This window comes from Girardinichthys multiradiatus, chromosome 1 (assembly GCF_021462225.1).
Source record: "Girardinichthys multiradiatus isolate DD_20200921_A chromosome 1, DD_fGirMul_XY1, whole genome shotgun sequence".
NCBI classification, from domain to species: Eukaryota; Metazoa; Chordata; class Actinopteri; order Cyprinodontiformes; family Goodeidae; genus Girardinichthys; species Girardinichthys multiradiatus.
The window spans coordinates 41,124,853-41,145,065 of NC_061794.1; the positions used below are offsets into that span (position 1 = coordinate 41,124,853).

Genomic DNA, 20,213 nt, shown 5'->3' on the forward strand with positions numbered 1-20,213 from the left:
CGGACCATTCCTTCAGGTTTACAACTAAAATGTTTCCTTTTTTTATTTTTACAGATAAAAGTAGTGCAGGTAAAAATAAATTTTAGAGGAAAAGTTTATGAACAAAAGCTGCTTTCATAAAAAGAAAATTCATCTTTAAAAATTTTCATCAAGATCTTTGGTTCTTAGGACAATAAATGTTCCTTCTCACATAACCAAGAGAAAAATAATGATGAAAAAATTCATTATAGCAAAAGATGGACGATATTTTTGATTTTATGCTATTCAGCTATTACTAAGAAAGCTAAAGTCGCACCTGATGTTTATGTCTTGCCCACATTTTTCATTTTGAAATCTTGACTCCTCACACATTAATGAAGATGTGATCACCAATTAAGACATGACAGGGTACTCAGCTTAGAAGAACACTGTTTATCTGGCAGCACCTGCAGCTTGCGAGATGACTAGAACTTATGAGGGATGGACCAGTATCTGGTACCATGGTATACCAAGGTTTAACAACCTTATGGTTCTATAACCACTAAAACATTCAGTCACACTATTCCTACAGTTTAGTGTTCTTTAAATGAGAAGTCTGGGAATGTTTGGGAGCAATGCTGTCCTCCAGCTGTGTAGAGCAAAGTACACCACAGGATTGCCCCACCTATCTGGCTACACCTACTTCCAAGAATACACTAGGCATGGGTAAGTGAACAGATTTTCCTCATGCTATATTGAGCAGAGAGTAGCACATACCTGCCCCTCCCACACCTGCTACTGTTTTCATTTGGCCAGCTGGCCGAAATAAATCTCCATCACTTTTCCTTCGCTTACAAGACAGTCATGCCCAGCGGTTTAGAAATATTTCTCATTGTAAAGATCATAGACAGTCACGGCTTGGAAACTAAAGGAGTAATCTGTAATACAATTGACTGCAGGCTAGCTAACCTAGAAAATAGCTTGTTATACTTGCCTTACTCTACAAAAAGCCGATTAACAAAATATTATAATATTCTGAGTAATAACCTAGGTGGCATTTTTGTTATGGTTTCTGCTTGAGTATCATAATAGCAAATTAACTAATCATTTAAGCATTATGATAAGTTATTTTAGCAGCATTTGGATGTTTTTTGTCAAATTACCCTGATTTTTTTTGTATTTCTACTCAAGGTTATTATACCATGAAAATCTCTTCCCCCAACATCCAAATTTTGAAATTCTTTAGGAATTTCGTCTGTTAAATACCTCCACCCCCCCCCTCACAACCCACACGACAGTGATCTATCTGGGCTCTTAACCTAATCAGCTTGTTTACAATGGCTCAGGATACTGAATTTTAATGGAAACACTAGTACAAGGGTTGAGACAAACGATGTCTAGGGTTGTTTTCTGCTCATCGAGATGTGTTTGGATAGAAGGAGTCGAGGTCGAGCATAAAGAGGGGCAGCAGCATGCTCTGCATTAGAACAACACGGAGCAAACAAAGCCTTAAAGAGCTTCAGGTAATTAGGACACAAGCACCTATGTGTCACCATAGGTTGTGGATCTTGGCCTTTACCAAGGTGTCACAGTCTTTGTTTTTTTTCTGTGAGCAATGACCTTCCCAAAAATGTCACAAGTGTCTGATGAGTCCTCGTGTCGAAATGAGATAAGCCTCAACAATGTGCCCTCGACCGGTAATTAATGCCTCGGCATGGTTGGGTGTGGGGTGAATTCTCTGAAACTACAAAGGGCACAAGATATGTGAACGGTGGAGTTTGGTGCAGTGCTGGAAAACGGCCTATATAAAAGGAAGAAAAAAAACATGCCCAATTATGATAATTCTGCAGAATAACATGGCAAGAATCAGATCGGGAAATGCTTGTGAAATGACAGATGATATTAGAGGAAGATAGGAGTGTTCTGATGGAGAAGGTTGGCATACAGCAGGGAGTGTGGGATCAAATAGACCTCTCACTCACTGCTTCACTGTGAAACCTCTACAGATATGATTTGTGTCTGCCAGTCAGAAAGAAAACCTCCGGCTTATCCAGGGCACATCAGGAGGTCAAATTATACTGGTTGAAGGAATTTAGAGTAGAAACAAAATCCCGACTTTTCATCTCAGTTCAATTTATACACAAGAAATGTCTTTGCTAGGCAGACAATAAGACCTAATTTATTCACAGAATTATAGACATCTAAAAGTTGCAGGACACCAGCCCTCAAGGACTAGCGTTTGACACCTGTGATCTAATGTCACATTTTAGCGATGTCTGTTGTGCCTGCACCCCCTCTGTACAAGCTTCAGTCCAGATTAGCAGATCTACAGCCGTCAAGAATGTGAAAGTATAAGCTTAAGGCTTATTGTTTTTTCATTCTTGTAAATACAAGTATAACTAAAAATACAGGTAAAACTTAGATTGCCAATGGTTAATTCATGATTTACGCAAATACACCACCATGACTAAAAACAATGCTTCATGTTTAAGTAAAACTATTGTGGATTGGAAAGTATTAGTATCAACAGATAAACTGGATAAACTTATAAAATCTAGATCAGAGCAGCTCTACTTCATTAAAAATAAAACAGTCAGACTAAACACAATTAAGTCATATTATTTAGCACATCCTCATTTATACACAGTCCTAAAGAAAAGGACTACATCAAATCTCTTTGACTCAAATCCATGTTTTAACAGCTGGGCAACAAATTGGACTAAAAAACTTTTAAAATGTACAAAGAATTCTAAATATGTCAGGATTTCCTGTGATGCACACTAAAATAAACACATGCAGCAAAGAAACAGGATTCTTAAAGCAAGAATCTGTAATAAGCAACTCAGCCCGACACCAGAAAACAATTCAAAGTATGGTGTCAAAAATCAGGTCTTTGTTCTGTAGTGCATTCATGTATCAACAGAAATGTGCCAGAGGGACAACCCCGAGTGGTTTCAAGTGTTTGGAAGCTCACCCATCAAGACAGGATTCACTCCTCTTAGAACGATTCTCACCAACAGTCACCGAATTAGAACTTGTTCTTAAGAACTAAAGCTGTAAAGGGTCAACAAGCCAAATCCCAAACTATTCTGACAAAGATTCTGTTTGACAATATAAAAAAACAGATTTCCTCTCTCTCTCTCGCACGCACGCACACACATTAGCCCAGCCACTTGCCTTTGTTAAGTGCTGCCTGTGGTCTTGAAAGCTTTTAAAATGTTTTCCAGAGTACAGATTCATCATCTCTGCTTTTAACACTTCATGATATTGGAAGTATTTCCATTGTTCCTGTGTCGCCCTGTCACTGGACTGGCGAAGGTTCAGCCCATTCCAGTGATCTGAAGGTTTCGGATGAGCAGTTCTAAAGCAATTAGGTCTAGGTGCAGTGGCCTGTGGAAGACGGAGCGAAGAGGGGCAAATAGGCTGTAGAATGAACCTCTATTAGGTGGGTGAGAACACATATTCAGTGGCCTTACATTGTTGATACTGATGTCAGTTATTTCATTGTTGCAGCACAAATTAGTTTGAGAAATTACATAAAAAAAGAGAGGGTTCTTAGAATGTCCTTTTTCAGTTAAAAGTCAGCGGTGTGATATTTAAAAAATTTGATATCTGGTCCCAGACCAGATTACCGATCCCTAATCGGCTGTCTGAGCTAACTCTTCTAGACCTTGACTTTGTGTTTATGCGACCCTAGACCATATCTGTGCAGAAGGAAAAAAAAAACAGACACCAATGTGTGAGCAAAATGCGAAATTTTGTCATTTATTAAAAGAAGACCGTGTATATTTTAAGACATGTTCACAAAATAACCCTCTTTCATATTGCATGTGGCACGTGTCGAAGATCAGCCACAAAAGTCTGATATACAAAGTAACACTGGCTTCTAATTCCCCTGAAGTTGTTGAGATTCATGAGGCAGGTATAAACTCATCAGTGACGACCAATAATGAGATGGCAGGAGGACATGCAGACCCTCCTGATGTGGAACCAGCTATGTTCCTTTGAGATAAACAAAACAACAGCTCCTAAAAAAGCCAGGAGGGAAAAGACTCCAGGGTGAAGCAGCTTTGAGGCGCTGTGAGTAAAAAAAAACATTCACCTACTGTGAGTATGCATCAAACTTTCTGTGGAAATGAGCTGTCAGGTTACCAGGTGTTATGTTTACCACATTATAGATGCTGTAGTGTGTCTGTGCAGTCAAGACGGTTTTGCACTGTTAAAGCTTGGAAATATTGTGTTTCATCAGGCCGAATTTCAAGTTATTTCTGTTTATGCAGCACAGCCCATAGGTGCACAATATTTCTCAGAGGGCTTTACAGTCTCTCTAAGGTTCCCTTCAATCTTACACTTGTTATTAAATGAACAGAAAATAAACTGAGAATCGGCTGAATTGGTTTAGTAATGTTAAACCATTGATCTACAACTTACAAAATGAGGTCTGAAGACATATAGAAATAACTGATCACATCTTATGTTACACAAAAAAATATTTACATGGATCTCTCAGAATAATAACAATCACTTTTAATGCTTCTATTGATTTGACTGGCATATATCCTTGAAAAACAAGAAAATCACATTGTTTTTACTTTCTGGATGCATGAAAAGGGCAACTATGAAATGGAGGTTCTCTGAGGAGCCATTTGAAGATTGATTTGACATTAGAATTGTTTACAGAGGCCTGAAAGCGGTTGTTGTAAGAGTATTGATCTTCGTCCTAAATGTCCTAAATGTTAGGAGCAATTTTCCAACTGTGGAACGGTCCACAAGCATCAAGGTTAAAAAGCACAGGTTTCACAAACAAAGAACCACACAGACCTTCCTGGAAAGGCAATGGCATGTCCCAAGACAGGAAGAAATTTAAAGTCCAGTAAGAGAGAGTGATAAGGACAAATGATGAAGAGTTTGACTGAGTAAATGGGGTTGGCAAAAAACATTAGCCACCTGTATTTACTTTCTGGGGTTATTCAAGCTTATTCCTATTTATACGATTAAGCATAAGCATCTAATCTTAATCAGATTTTTACCGAATGTAAATAAAAATCAGCATTGTTGATGCATTTATAAACCAAAAAAGTGGGAGTTTTAATTGTGTTTTTTTAGTTTTCATCCTGTAAAATTGATGTATTAATCTCTTAATTCTTATTTTCACTATCATTCATTTTATCATTTGTTGGTTTTGTTTTGTCTCTTTTCTGTGTTTTTCTATAGTTTGACCATCTCTAATGTAAAGTATAAATAAAATTTGACATGATTTGATGTAATGAACTGGGGTTGGGGTTCCAGTTTCTTTTTCAGTCAGGGCCAATCAAGTGAAAATCCATCACTGGCCAATTGATTGGTGCATCAATATTAAACCAATCTGAAGTTTGATGCACATCTTGTGTTTCACTCGATTCAAACAGAAATCTTCTTGAAATGAGAAACTACATGATTTATAAACTTTTATGCAGCACCTTTTTTTTTTCTTGTGTTGTAATAGATGCAGAAGAGATAACTCTGCATGCAACACACGCAAGGGTATCCCAACTCAGAGTAGCATTTGCACATGACAGTGGCCTAATGTAAGTCTAAATGGTCCATTATGAACAGCTCCATTTGGCATGCAATCACATCTCAGTAAGTAGCACTATTTGAACAGTGCCTAGATCGATGCTCCCCAGAACTGCACGTGGCTCAGGAGAAATCAATCTGGCCTTTGTCAGATGAGACTCAGTCGCGTGCAGTAACAAACCAAGGAGCCTCAGGATGGACAGAGATGCATGAAGGAGGTGCTGCTGCCACATCAAGAAGGGTTAGGAAAAGAAAGACAGGAGGAAAAGGGGGAGGATTATGATGTCGCATCGATTCAAGTGGAACACGGCCCCAAGGTGCATGAAGCTGTGGTAAAAAAATGTCCGATCGATTTAATTCAGGGTGTCAGACAAAGCACAGGATTATGGATGTTTGTATGGCAGAAGGGACACGGGAATGCATGGATAGTAAGACAGTCAGGGTTAGGTATAAAGACAGAGTGGGCAGGAAAAACAGCAGTGAAAGCAACAGCGAAATGGGAAGTGACTCACACCGAGTAAGTTCAAGAAAACAGAAGTCTTCACACATCATGAAAATGTCAATTTAATACCATAGATGTAATGTCACATTAAAATGACTTGAAGAACGGCATTACATAACACAGTAGGTAACAATCATCCCACTTGAACCACAGTCAGATCCTCTGTTGAGAAGCAGAATCACAGTTTTCCATCAAATTACCTTTATCCCAAATTCACCGTTAAAATCAACATGATGATACAGTACTTATAAAGGAAGTATATAAAGTAAGCACTATTTATTGCTTATGTTCATACTTGGAAGTAGAGCATTACTGTGAAGTCGACCACAGATGATTAGCTCAAATGCAGAACGATGTCGAACAGATTGCGTCTCCGCAGCCTCAAAAACAGTCTAAAGCCTGCATCTTCAGGAAATGTGGTCTAATCCAAAACAAATCCGGTCGGGAAGGCTCTCATACTTCATCACTCACGGTGACTATCCTTTTAACCACCTGAATACACAAATCTTTTGTTCTTATGCTTCATCGGCTGCAACCTGCAGATATTAATCTAGCAGCTATTATTAGCCAAAGCACGATTTAACTTCATCAGAACCAGATTATCGTTGCAACATAAGTAACCATTTTCAACTTAATTCAAGAAAAACCAAATTTGTCACCTATCGTTGAATTTGGGAGTATAGGGAAACTAAAGGATTACGTTTCACACATTTGAAAAACATTATTTAAATAAGTGATGGCGTCCACTCTGCAAAAAGCATTTAGCCTAATTAAGGATGAATCTACTGGGATGTCCCTGTTGGTAGGACTAGTTGTGCGAATATATGCTAAAATGTTTTAATCTATATGATTTATAGTGATTTTAAGACCTCGACCTCTCTGCCTTTCTTTCAGTTAGCGTCAGCTTTGTTAGGACACCCTGTAAGCATGTTGTTGCTCCAGGACAGTTCATGGCTCAGGTAACTGAACCTCTATGAAACCAACTGCATTTTCTCCTGTAAAGTAAAAGCTGCTAACTGCTCCAGAGTTTATGTAATGTAAACATCCTACCCCGTGATTCCAGGGTAGGGAACAGGAGTTCAGGATGTGGGTCTTGACTAAATTCCTTCATTTAGAGCAAAAACAAGGACAGTGAATTCATGACATTGAATAAATGTTCATCCATCCAAGATGGCGCCGCAGATGGTCGCCTCGGCGTGTTGGTGCGCATTGTTTTGTTTTGTTTTTTGCTTTAAAACGGTCTTCTGTGATGGTACCCGGAGCTCTCTCACCAGAGAAGAACTCATGAACATCAGGGCTACTACACCAGAGGAGTTATTTCCAACTTTTCTGCCTACTGCTCTGGAATTTTTGGACATTCTGGTCAAAGGTGCGCTCACCTTTGTTCACGCGGTGAAACGCCGGAAGAGAGGGAAACGGGCTGGGGTGCTGGTACGACTTCGCCAGCGTGGACTACGAACACCGTTACCTGGAATATTTCTCTCTAACGTGCGTTCACTTCCCAACAAAATTGAGGAACTACAACTGCTGTTGGGGAAAAACAGGGACTTTTATTCATCGGCAGTTATGTGCTTCACGGAGACGTGGCTGTGTGGATTAATACCGGACTCTGCGCTGCAGCTGGCAGGATTCCAGCTCTACAGAGCGGACAGAGACACGGAACTCTCCGGCAAAGCGAAAGGTGGAGGAATCTGTTTTTACCTCAACAGTGGTTGGTGCAACGACATGACAGTGATTCAGCAGCACTGTTGTACAGACTTGGAAGCCTTCATTATAAACTGTAAGCCTTTCTATTCCCCCCGTGAGTTCGCTTCGTTCATCCTGGTTGGTATTTACATCCCGCCGCAAGCTAACGTGCAGGTCGCACAGCGCATGCTCGCCGACCAGATACTGAGTGTGGAGCGGACCAACCCGGACTCCTTAGTAATCGTCGCTGGTGACTTTAACAAAGGTAATCTCACCCACGAACTCCCCAAATATAGACAGTTTATTAAATGTCCGACCAGAGAGGACAACATTCTGGATCACTGTTACACCACCATCAGAGACGCTTATCACGCCGTCCCACGTGCTGCACTGGGCCAATCCGACCACATCATGGTCCACCTGATTCCTGCATACAGGCAGAAACTAAAGCTCTGCAAACCTGTTGTGAGGACGACAAGGAAGTGGAGCAGTGAGGCTGTGGAGAATCTCCAGGCGTGTTTAGGCTGTACAGACTGGGATGTGTTCAGGACTACTACCAACAGTCTGGACGAGTTCACAGAGGCTGTGACTTCCTACATCAGCTTCTGTGAGGACAGCTGTGTACCATCATGCACCAGGGTGAGTTACAACAACGACAAACCCTGGTTCACAGCTAAACTCAGAAGGTTAAGACTGGATAAGGAAGAGGCCTTCAGGAGTGGGGACAAAGACATATACAGAGAGGCAAAGTACAAGTTTGGCAAGGCAGTGAAAGAGGCCAAACGACTGTACTCTGAGAAGCTCCAAAACCAGTTCTCAGCCAACGACTCTGCGTCTGTCTGGAAAGGGCTCAAGCAAATCACCAACTACAAGCCGAAAGCCCCCCACTCCATCAACGACCGACGCCTCGCCAACGACCTGAACGAGTTCTACTGCCGCTTTGAAAGACAAAGGGACAGTCCTGCAACCATCCCCCACGACGCCCCCCAAAGGCTGCAGCCACAATCCACCACCCCCACCTCCCCAACCTCAAGAGGGGCCTTGGCACCTCCAACAACCACCCTGAAGTTCCCCCCCACCAGCCCCCTACCCACGCCGAGGACGGCTCTTTCCATCCAGGAGAGGGACGTAAACAAACTCTTCAGGAGACAGAACCCCCGGAAAGCTGCTGGTCCGGATTCTGTCTCACCAGCCAGCCTGAAGCACTGCGCTGATCAGCTGTCTCCAGTCTTCACAGATATTTTTAACACCTCACTGGAGACATGTCATGTGCCAGCCTGCTTCAAGTCCTCCACCATCGTCCCTGTTCCCAAGAAGCCAAGGACCACAGGGCTTAATGACTTCAGACCCGTCGCCCTGACCTCTGTGGTGATGAAGTCCTTTGAGCGCCTTGTGCTCTCACACCTAAAAGACATCACCGACCCCCTCCTGGACCCCCTGCAGTTTGCCTACAGAGCCAACAGGTCTGTAGATGATGCAGTCAACTTAGCCCTTCACTTCATCCTCCGGCACCTGGACTCCACAGGAACCTATGCCAGGATCCTGTTTGTGGATTTCAGCTCTGCCTTCAACACCCTCGTCCCAGTTCTGCTACAGGAGAAGCTCTCCCAGCTGAGTGTGCCCGACTCCACCTGCAGGTGGATCACTGACTTCCTGTCTGATAGGAAGCAGCGCGTGAGGCTGGGGAAGCACATCTCTGACTCCCTGACCATCAGCACCGGTTCCCCCCAAGGCTGTGTTCTCTCTCCTCTGCTCTTCTCCCTGTACACCAACAGCTGCACCTCCAGTCACCAGTCTGTCAAGCTTCTGAAGTTTGCAGATGACACCACCCTGATCAGACTAATCTCTGATGGTGACGAGTCCGCGTACAGATGGGAGGTGGACCATCTGTTGGACTGGTGCAGCCAGAACAACCTTGAGCTCAACGCTCTAAAGACAGTGGAGATGGTTGTGGACTTCAGGCAGAACCCAGCCCCACCTGCCCCCATCACCCTCTGTGACTCCACAATTGACACTGTGGAATCTTTCCGCTTCTTGGGAACCATCATCTCCCAGGATCTCAAGTGGGAGCCAAACATCAGCTCCCTCATCAAGAAAGCCCAGCAGAGGATGTTCTTCCTGCGGCAGCTGAAGAAATTCAACCTGCCAAAGACTATGATGGTGCACTTCTACCCAGCCATCATTGAGTCCATCCTCACCTCCTCCATCACCATCTGGTACGCCGCTGCTACAGCCAAGGATAAGGGCAGGCTGCAGCGTGTCATTCGGTCTGCTGAGAACGTGATTGGCTGCAGTCTACTGTCGCTCCAGGAACTGTACACCTCCAGGACCCTGAAGCGGGCAGGGAAGATTCTGGCTGATCCCTCCCACCCCGGTCACAGACTCTTTGAAACTCTCCCCTCTGGCAGGAGGCTGCGGTCCATCCGGACCAAAACCTCACGCCACAAGAACAGTTTTTTCCCATCTGCCACCAGCCTTGTTAACAAAGCCCCCGGAAACCACCCTGACACTCTCCCTTTCCCCCACACCCCCCCCCCCTTTTTTGCTGACAGGACACCTGTAACCTGCAACTCTATGCGTTACATTAACGTTCAGCTTGGACTCCTGCTTTACTTGCACAATGATCACCTGCACTGTTGTATTGCTCTTGCATCTTATACTGCTCTATATTTACTCTCACTCACTTAAAACTGTGCACATATATTTATATTATATTGTAGATATGTTTATACTGTTTAATTTGTATTGTATTGCACTGACTACGCCAAAACAAATTCCTTGTATGTCCAAAAACGTACTTGGCAATAAAGCTTTTCTGATTCTGATTCTGGTTCTGATGTTACAAATGTTTTTTTTTTTCAATCTTATTTGAAATTAGTGTACAGGAAGATATCGTTTTGAGAACATGATGAATCATATTTTAAAGCTTTTTCCACTTTTGTTGGGACATGCTACAAATCAACTAACAAAAAACTTGCTAAATGGAAAAAATGACTAAGAAAAAATACATAAACTTTGTTAAATAAGTGTGAACATCTTTACATAAAGTAATGCTTTCCTGAAGCACCTTTGGATTCAGTTTAAGCATTCAGTTAGTGAATTAGCCTGAAATAAATTCAGCTGCCCCATTAGGGTTTTCATTAGAGTTCCTCATTTGCATCATTTTGCTTCAGCTGTTTGCTTTACCAAGGTATCAGTCAGGAGAAGGTCAGAAAGAAAAATTCTGACAATTTGAGAAACTTTAGGTACAGAGGGCAAACATGCCAAGACAAGGTTTCATAGCCTACAAAAATACTGCCAAAGGACTGAATGTGGTAAGAGATATTAAATTTGTTTTAACAAAGTATTATATTATTGATGTTCCCAATTATGCAACCAGTTAACGCATCATTTTCACATTTTACCCCTAAAGGATTTTTTTCTATTTTAGCTGTACTGTACAGGATATCTTCCACATTAAAAGGTGGGAAAAGGTTCAGAAATTCTTTCCCATGGTCCCATCACAACATAATTTTTTGCTCATGCCCTCCTTCTAACCTTTTTTCCACGTCCTCGAAACGCCCCAGTCGCTCGGCGCCTATTAGCCTTAGCTTACAACCCAACCGTAGCAGGACTTCCTCTCTCACAAAACCTGTTACATAAAGGGATCGGGAGAAGGACATGTGCTCTGGCCTCTCCTTTGCTCTTGTCCTGACCCCACACCCCCACCGCTAGAGCCAGTGGATGACCAATGATGTGGAAACAATAGCAGCGAGGACAGGGGAGGGAGGGAGGGACCAGACACATGAAAACAAGAGTAGATAATCAAAAAAAAAAGAGCTCCAGAATCCTTTTTCTATAAACTTCAGTAAGTGCGTCAACATCAAGGTAAAGGGAAATTTGTAAAAACTTTTCATTCTTTTGGTTTTTGTATCACATGACAACACAGAAAAAAAAAAAACATCCATCCATCGGTACCTGCTTGTCCTTGCAGGGTCCGTCACAGGGCAACACAGAGACACATACAACCATGCACACACACAGACACGCACCCTCATACCCAAGGGCAATTTACAGAGTCAATTAACACAACAATCATGTTTATAGACTGCAGGAGGATGCCAGAGTACCTGGAGAGAACCCACGTACGTACGAGCATGGCACGGGAGGAAGAAGGGAAGAAGGGGAAGTGGGTGTTGCCATCTTGTCGCTCCGCCATAAAAAAGAGACTTTCGGATCAACCCTATCTGAGTCTTCTGCAGAGCTCCGCTTTCACCTGCATGTTCCACACACTCTAATAAGCCTGAATTTGTTTATGTTGCCAGTGAGAATTATTTGAAATTATGCAAACTTCCTTTATGCTCCATTAGTCTTTCAAGTGAAAAGAAAGAATGTAATTAGAGAGCATTGGAGGAGGACATTGAGTCCCTCCTGATGAGTCCTGGATCCAGACCAGTCAGGCACCGTCCCAAATTAACATCTGTCTCACTCTCCTCTCAGCTGTTTCACACCCTTGCTCAGAGCATCTCATGTCCCTTATTATTTTCTGCTTTTTCTTCCTCTTTGCCCATGCTATCGTAGCTTATTCCATCTAATTTGTTGCCATAACACCTCAATTTCTGTCCAAACACCAAGATGTTGTTGTGATGATAAAAGCTGCCTCTGAACCAAACTGCAAGCTGAGGCATTGGAACGAGGACTGTACCCAGGATTTCTGTTTGGGGACCCATCCACCTTTACCTTTAGCAGCAGGGGCATGGTAACATTGTTGAGAAAGCTGATATTTTAGATCTTAGAAGATGTGAGAGTCATTTTGATGTCTGACAAATGAGCCTTCTGCTTCAGTCCTGGTTCTGGAGGACCAGGGAGGTTATGATCGCAAAACAATCTAAGCAAGACCACATGTCTAGTTTAACATGTTTGCTTTCTTTTTGTGTTTCTTAAAACAAAATGTTAAAAAAACCTTAAAAGTTAATATCTATGACAAAACTAATTTCATATTATGCTTTAGTAATGTAGTGTTAGGGCTTGATTGATATTCTAAAATCTTGAGATGGTGATAATAGTTTTAAATACTGAGATGATGACATTAGTTGCGATCTATGCCTATTTTCTTCTCTTTTTCTCATCTGTGCTTCCATCACTGTGACCTTTAACCTCTTAGACAATGTCATTTGTGTCTGCTGTGAGCATATGCTGCTGTTAGACTTTGTCCAACTAGCTAAATATTACATTAACATGTACAATTCAAGTTCAACAATTGGAATAAGTTAGCCAACAATTACCTCACTCCAAACTGTCCTTTCAGATATGAATATTGCACACACCGATATTGCAATGACCATTCATTTACGATATATTGTGCAGAATGCAAGGGAAAATTGTAGTAGCCTTCTTCCAGCCAGCTGACCAGCAATGTGCAGCACACAGAGAGAGAAGATTAAGCACTGCACTACCGTATGCTCCTCAGAGCTGGAGAAAACTGGCCCATGCCTAGTTGTTTCTTCTCCCTGATTACTGAGCCACTGATGCTGGTGTAATAAATACAAATTTAAACTTGTTTTATTTAGATTTCACTACGAATGATCATCTACCACAAAACATTATTTCAATGCTCCACAACCTTTCTTTCTCACTTGGTCTGCACAGGAAGTTTGTTCAGAAGCCTGAAGTGAGCGGCGTTCCTGCTGATTGTTTCTCCTTCAGCTTTGCTTCCACGCAACATCCACTGACCACAGCCTCATAAAGTTATAATTCATACTGTGTACAAGTTCAACATACACAAAAGAAAAATTTGGCATAGCCATGTGACTTGACTGCTCATATCTCGCTGTTCGGCACAACAAAGAGAACAGGTGGGCTGAGCTGGGAGCTGACAGCTTTGGGAAACTCTGGGCAGAGCTAGATAAAGATATCAGAGTGTATGCATGCCTACACCAGCACAAGGTGCATGAAAGGCAGGAGCTTTACATGATTTTAAATAATCAGGATGCCTGGGTATGTTTAATAAGTGGAAAGAAGAAGTGGCGACACTGAGAAGGAAAAGAATCAAACTGCAGGGCACTAGTGGATAAAACAAGGCTTGACCTTGTTTGAACATGGGATCAACATGCATCTTTGATGACCCAATCATCATCAGACGCTAAAGGTGTCCGCGTGGCTCAGATGCTGCACATAAAGGCCTGTTCCGGGGTGGTTTTCAGAAGTTCTCCTTACCTCACATAATCTTCAATTCCCAAAAATAATTTGACAAAGAACAAAAATGTGGAACACCAGACGTACGGGGGGAAAATGTTCCAACAAAAACACAAAGCTCATGAATAAATTAGAGGGAGATCTGTCAGAAGAAGTGTTTCTAATGTTATTTCTGGCATCTCTTCAGTTCAGCTCCAAAGTTTACAGCTTTTTTAAATAGCAAATATATGATGTGTACAATAATCAGAGCTGCTTGTAGCTATTGTGTGTGTGTGTGTGTGTGTGTGTGTGTGTGTTTGTGTGTGTGTGTGTGTGTGTGTCTGTGTGTGTGTGTGTTGGTGGACCACGATTTCAGGGGCGTTAACAGCTGTATGTATTAAAAGTTTAAATATTCTAGTGTTTGCAGTTTGCGTTCCCTTATTTCACCACTTTTAGCATAATAACAGCAGGTTGTAAGATAGTTTTTAACAACAGATTCTGTTAGTTTTCAGAAGTGGTGTTCTTTGGAGGAGGTCAAATATGTGACAAAACTGTATCAAAAATAAATTTTGAATTTGCATGGAAGCGACAGTTCAGTTTTCTGTCTCTGTGGAGGTTTGTAAAAGTTTAAAGGAGCTATCGTGTGAACAGATGTAGCAAATAATTTCCCTTAGTGCATGTGTCCAGGACAGATCTAGATTACATTAACCTGTTGCTGGATGGTAACAAGCAGAGCATACAGCTGCAGCAGACAGACTACTTGACTTGTTTAATATAACAGTAACATTATTATTTAACTGAGTTCTCAAAGAAGCTCTACATGCAGGATAGATGTTGGATTCTAAAAATCCACACGCAGGTTTTGAGAAGTTGCGCTAAAACGTTTACACCAAATTGGTGAAATTACAAATTTGTTATACAGATACAAGCTGGTACCTAAACAGCTTCTCATCTGCATTAAACTGAAGGTCTATTTCACATTTATTCCCAATGATTCTGGACTACATTTGATCAAGAAATGTAAGACAAACAATATTTATGATTGAATCAAATACATTATCTTCCAGGAGTTGCTACATATTTGCAAAAGAATTACACTTGTCTAACCAGCATGTGCCTACACCCTCTCCTCCAGTCCACAAACATGCTATTGTTCACTTAACAATGACATGAAACTCATCGAACTTTGAAAAGTATGTACGACTGGGTGGAGCATATGTGTGTGCGAGTGTGTGTTCATGTGCCTGTTATTAGTAACACCCGAGCTATGGTCCAGCAGAGTGCAGCATAACACTCTGCTGGTGTTCCTCCTAACCCTGAAGACATGACTCAGTGAGGGCATGGTCAGCTCCACACACACACACACACACACACACACACACACACACACACACACACACACACACACACACACACACACACACACACACACACACACACACACACCACCTAAATGCTCCATCTCTCCCTGAAGTCTGAAGATGGATCAGGAGAACAATAGAGTCCACCAGTCCGCCCTCTGTTCCATCCCTTTCTCAGGCGAGACATTTCCTTTGCCTCCGTAATTACTTTGTCTGACTAATAACTCCCTTTAGGTTTGAAAGGCATGTAACTTTGACCAGGAGAAGACTACTTGGCTCAGAGGCAGCATCAGTGATTGTTTGGTTGCCATAGCGCAGGAGCCACTCTTCCTGGTCTGCACGGCAAGCAGAGGTCCAAATTTGATTCCTTGATTAGGTCAAAGGTCAGGGAAAAACTAGCCAATTCTTTTATTTAAATTTGCTTACAACTTCCAGGCAAAATAAACCTTTTTTGTGTGGACTTAAGCCTTTTGACAGCAAAGCATAATGTGCACTTTAATTTTATGAGGAATTTAAACTTAAACTTGATCAACTGGATTACTTAAACAAATAAAGGGCCCATCATTACACACAAGAAAAAAGAGACTGTTACATACAAATAACTGAGATAAAATGTTCAGAAACCAAAGATATAATACACAGTAACCTAGATGAAAACAAAATTACTGATTCACATTTTATTTTTTCCCTAGATTCCATTTTCCATTTTTAACATTTGAATTTTCAAACTTTAACCTAAATTAAGTATCTAATCATAAGGGTAATGCATAAAATGTCAACAGTTTAACAGAAAAAACAACCAGACTTGGGAATAAATTAATGTTTTTGCAAAGCTCTTGAAAGAAATATAGCTGTTAATTATTACTAACACATTTTATAATAAACAAGAAGTCTTCATGTTTCACTTAAATAAACAATACCTTCTGCATAATAAAGACTCTTTAGATATAAAATTCAATCATTTCAAGCCGTATTTCCTCAGTATTACATGCAACAATATTGTGATTGTGCTCCATTAGTAATTATATATGAATGCCTTTTTAGGTATTACCTGAATTTTAGAGAAATATTATGTATTTGTAAAAGAAAAATCTGACTCGGCAAAGGTAGCTACGGAGGTTCTTTTTCTTTCCCGTGTCCTGTCCGGCAGAGAAGCACTCAGAATTGTTGTCTGAGTGCCAGGAAAAAGCCCAACAGATTTACTTTCACAAGTGGAGCATTACAGCTGACGCTTTCCAGCGCAATTAATACAATCCAACCTGATTTGCTTTGTCAGAAACTCCAGAAGACTCAGGTGGAGGCCTCAACAATCTCCTGGATCAAAGACTACCTGACAAACAGACCACAGTTTGTGAGACTGAAGGGTTGTGAGTCTAACCAGGTAGTCAGGAGCACAGGAGCACCACAGGGGACTGTACTCTCACCATTCCTTTTCACTCTGTACACCTCAGACTTCCAGTACAAGACAGACTCCTGTCATCTGCAGAAATACTCGGATGATTCTGCAGTCGTGGGGTGGATCAGAGATGGACAAGAAGCTGAGTACAGGAAGGTGGTGGACCGCTTTGTGGCATGGTGTGGAAACAATCATCTCATTTTGAACGTGACTAAAACCAAGGAGATGATTGTAGATTTTAAGAGAAACAAGAATAAGTCAAAAACTATTTCTATCATGGGAGAAGAAGTGGAGGTGGTGGAGGAGTATAAATACCTTGGTGTTCACCTGGACAACAGACTAGAGTGGAGATGCAACTGTGAAGCCATCTACAAGAAGGGACAGAGCAGACTGTACTTCTTGAGGAAGCTTAGGTCCTTTGGTGTTTGCAGCAAGATGCTGCATATCTTCTATAAGTCTGTTGTGGAGAATGTGATCTCTTCTGCCATCATCTGCTGGGGAAGCAGCATCAGAGCCAGGGACTTAAAAAAGCTCAACAAGCTGATAAAAAAGGCTGGTTCTGTTCTGGGGACTCCTCTGGAACCTCTGGAGATCATTTTGGAAAGATGGATTCTTCATAAAATGAAGAACATTATGGAGAACCCTGAGCATCCTCTACATGAGACTGTCCTACAACAACAGAGTGTCTTCAGTCAGAGGCTTCTTCAGATCTGCTGTAAGACGGAGCGCTACAGGAGATCCTTCTTGCCTACAGCCATCAGCATCTACAACGGCTCTTTGAGGAAACCCTCATAATGAGCTACAACAACATTTAATTTCCCTTTGGGATTAATAAAGTATTTTTGAATTGAATTGAATTTAAAGCTCTGCTTGATATTCATAAAAAGAAACTTTATTAGAAACTGCTTTGGTATTATTTCAATTGTTACGGACATGGAGACAGAAATGGAAAGGGAAAAAAAAGAAGCACGAAAGACAAAAAGGGGGGCAAAAAGGAAAAGGAGAATAGAATGGAGGAAAGAAAAAAGAATGTAGAGAATACAAGATAACACCCTGCTTGATTCTTGCACCTGCACAAATGTTCGTATTACTTTAGCCTTTTTACCGAAAGGTGCACGGTACTTGTGAATGCAAGATGTATGTAGTGGTAAATGCGGCTCAATATAGAACATTTGTGTATCTGTTAACACCTGAATCTAAACACCTGTGGGTCTGAGTGTGAGTGCATTGTGTATACAGGGTTTCTCCATATAAAACTGCAATAGCGAGTGTGTGGAGCCACCGACCTGGACCTGGGACAGATACGGAGGAGATCCAAGCCACAGACATCCAAAGGCCCCCCATAAGCACAGGAACCCCAGGAGAACCACCGCCGGAACTACCGTAACCCGCCCAGAGAGGAGCAGGGGAGAATCCCAGGGGAACCACCCAGCAGCCACAGTGCAGAAGCTTCAGGGAGCTGCAGGGACGAGCGCACAGGCCCCGCCGGCAGCCGTCTACCCCTGAGCAGATCCAGCCATGGACCCAGAGACCCGAGACCCCGGGACATATCACTCCCCAAGCAGAGGCACATACATACTCTATACTCCCAGGTCCAGGTGCCGATACCCCATAGGGACAACCAGCCCCCGGACCCAGGAGGTGGTCCCCTTCCCTCCGGGGGGTAGAGACAGGCAGACCGCCCCAGCACCTGAACCTGAGCGACCCCGGCCCAGATCCCGGCTCAGACCCCGAACCCCTGCCCCGACCCCGGTCCCCAACCACCCCGATCCTTATCCGGGGATGGGGCCATGTACAAAAGAGGGGCCTACATGGTCCAAACAAGCCCACCAACCAGAGCCGCCACAGAATAAAATAGTCCCAACCCCCAATGAGCTCCGATTCCAACCCCATGAGCCCTCCAACCCCAATGATCCTGACATGAATCTCCCCACTGGGCCACCCCCAACCAGGACACAGATATCGAACACATGCCCCGGAACCCAAACGCCATGAATCGCCGCCCCTCCAGCACAGGAGAGCTTCAACCCCGAAAGGCCGACGAAGCAACACCCACACAGCACAGGCTCCACAAACAGCCCCGCTCCAAGCACCCCTGCCGCGTCCCACACCCACCATACACCACGCCACGACAGCAAGGCTACGAAGGTTCTTTAGTAAAAGGTGAATCTTACTCTTCTGAGGATCTCTGAACAAGAGGTTTGCAAGGTGCTAAGCTAATGTGGTTCCAATTAATTGGATCTGGACAAAGTTAACAGAAAAAGCTGCTCTTCTTCAAAAATCAAGCGCTTTGCTTTGAACACTGTAATTATTAAGGATGACTGCGGTAGCAACGTGCTGTGCAGGGTTAAGGTCTCTCAGAACATGCTGCGACTTGGCTGACTTACCGTTTCGTCCAGATCCGGACCTGGATCAGACAATGGTATAGGAAAGTTTGATGCCAACTGCAACTCAAATATAACAGCAATGACTCAATAATAGCATTTCTTAATCTTACATTACACCCTACTGTCTGCATTGATGAAGATTTGCTCACTTCGGCATGCCAAGTGCTTGTAATGGAATGTGAAACAAATATCGTATAATGAATAATACTTAATACTAAATAATTCATCTAACAATTATTGGACCTCTTGGCAGACAGTCAAATTAGGCAAAGGCAACGTACCTGGTTCTGAAACAGCAGAACACTAAGTTCCACATCTTTGATCCAAATATACATGTACTATTCAGAATAAAAGCGGGTCAAAAAGTGATGCACATACTTTAAAAACATGACCGAAATTGATGTTCCACCAAATATGCTTCATTTCCGCATGTTTAGACCCATATCACCCAATTATCAAGTTGGCAACATTGCAAGATAAGAAAGAGTGACAACAGCTTAAGCATTTTTCTGATGATGCTGACTTAAAAGGCAGACATCAGACCACTATTTTCCTCTGCTTTGTGTTGGTCATATTACTTCAGCTAAACAAGAAGGCTCACATGAAAAACCAATAAGGTAGGGAAAAAAAAATCTATACATTTAATAAAATAACTTTTGAGCCAAATCTCCTGTAAGTCACTTCAAAGCTGCTTGAAACAAACAGGTTTATTGCATCAAAGGGATTTGAAATAACTTGGATGATTTTCAAACACAGTACAGTTTTAATGTGGCCCACTGTGAAGGGAAGTTTGAAAACCCTGGCCCTGTTTTTTGCACTATTTGGGCAAAAAGCTCAAGCCTCTCAGCCCAGCATGTGATCGACAAAATGCCCAACTTAAAGCCTTGCATGCTTAGCTTGTGCTCAACCGGTCAGAGGTAATCTGTCATGACTGGCAGAAACATTAAAGACAAAATGCGCTTTATAATCATGTGCTGCTCTCATGTTGAGCCAAGGGAGTGAAGATTAATCCAAAAAGATTGACAATCATATCAGTCGTGAAGGGTGCAATCTGTTCAACTCCAACAGGGCAAAGTCCAGTGACAGGGGTAAACTTTAATAATCACAGCTAAGACAAAATAAACTTTTATCAGCTTTGAAAATAGACCAATAAAGTTTATGTTCAAGTAGTCTAATGCTGCATTGCATAAGTTATGTACCTATAATGTTGTGCC

The 20,213-nt window shown here is 42.2% G+C and overlaps 1 protein-coding gene across 4 annotated transcripts in view; it reads right to left on the reverse strand.

Moving 5' to 3' along the window:
- Nucleotides 1-20,213, reverse strand: part of magi3a (membrane associated guanylate kinase, WW and PDZ domain containing 3a) — a 174,362-nt gene that overhangs the window by 128,414 nt on the left and 25,735 nt on the right. The window lies entirely within an intron of this gene.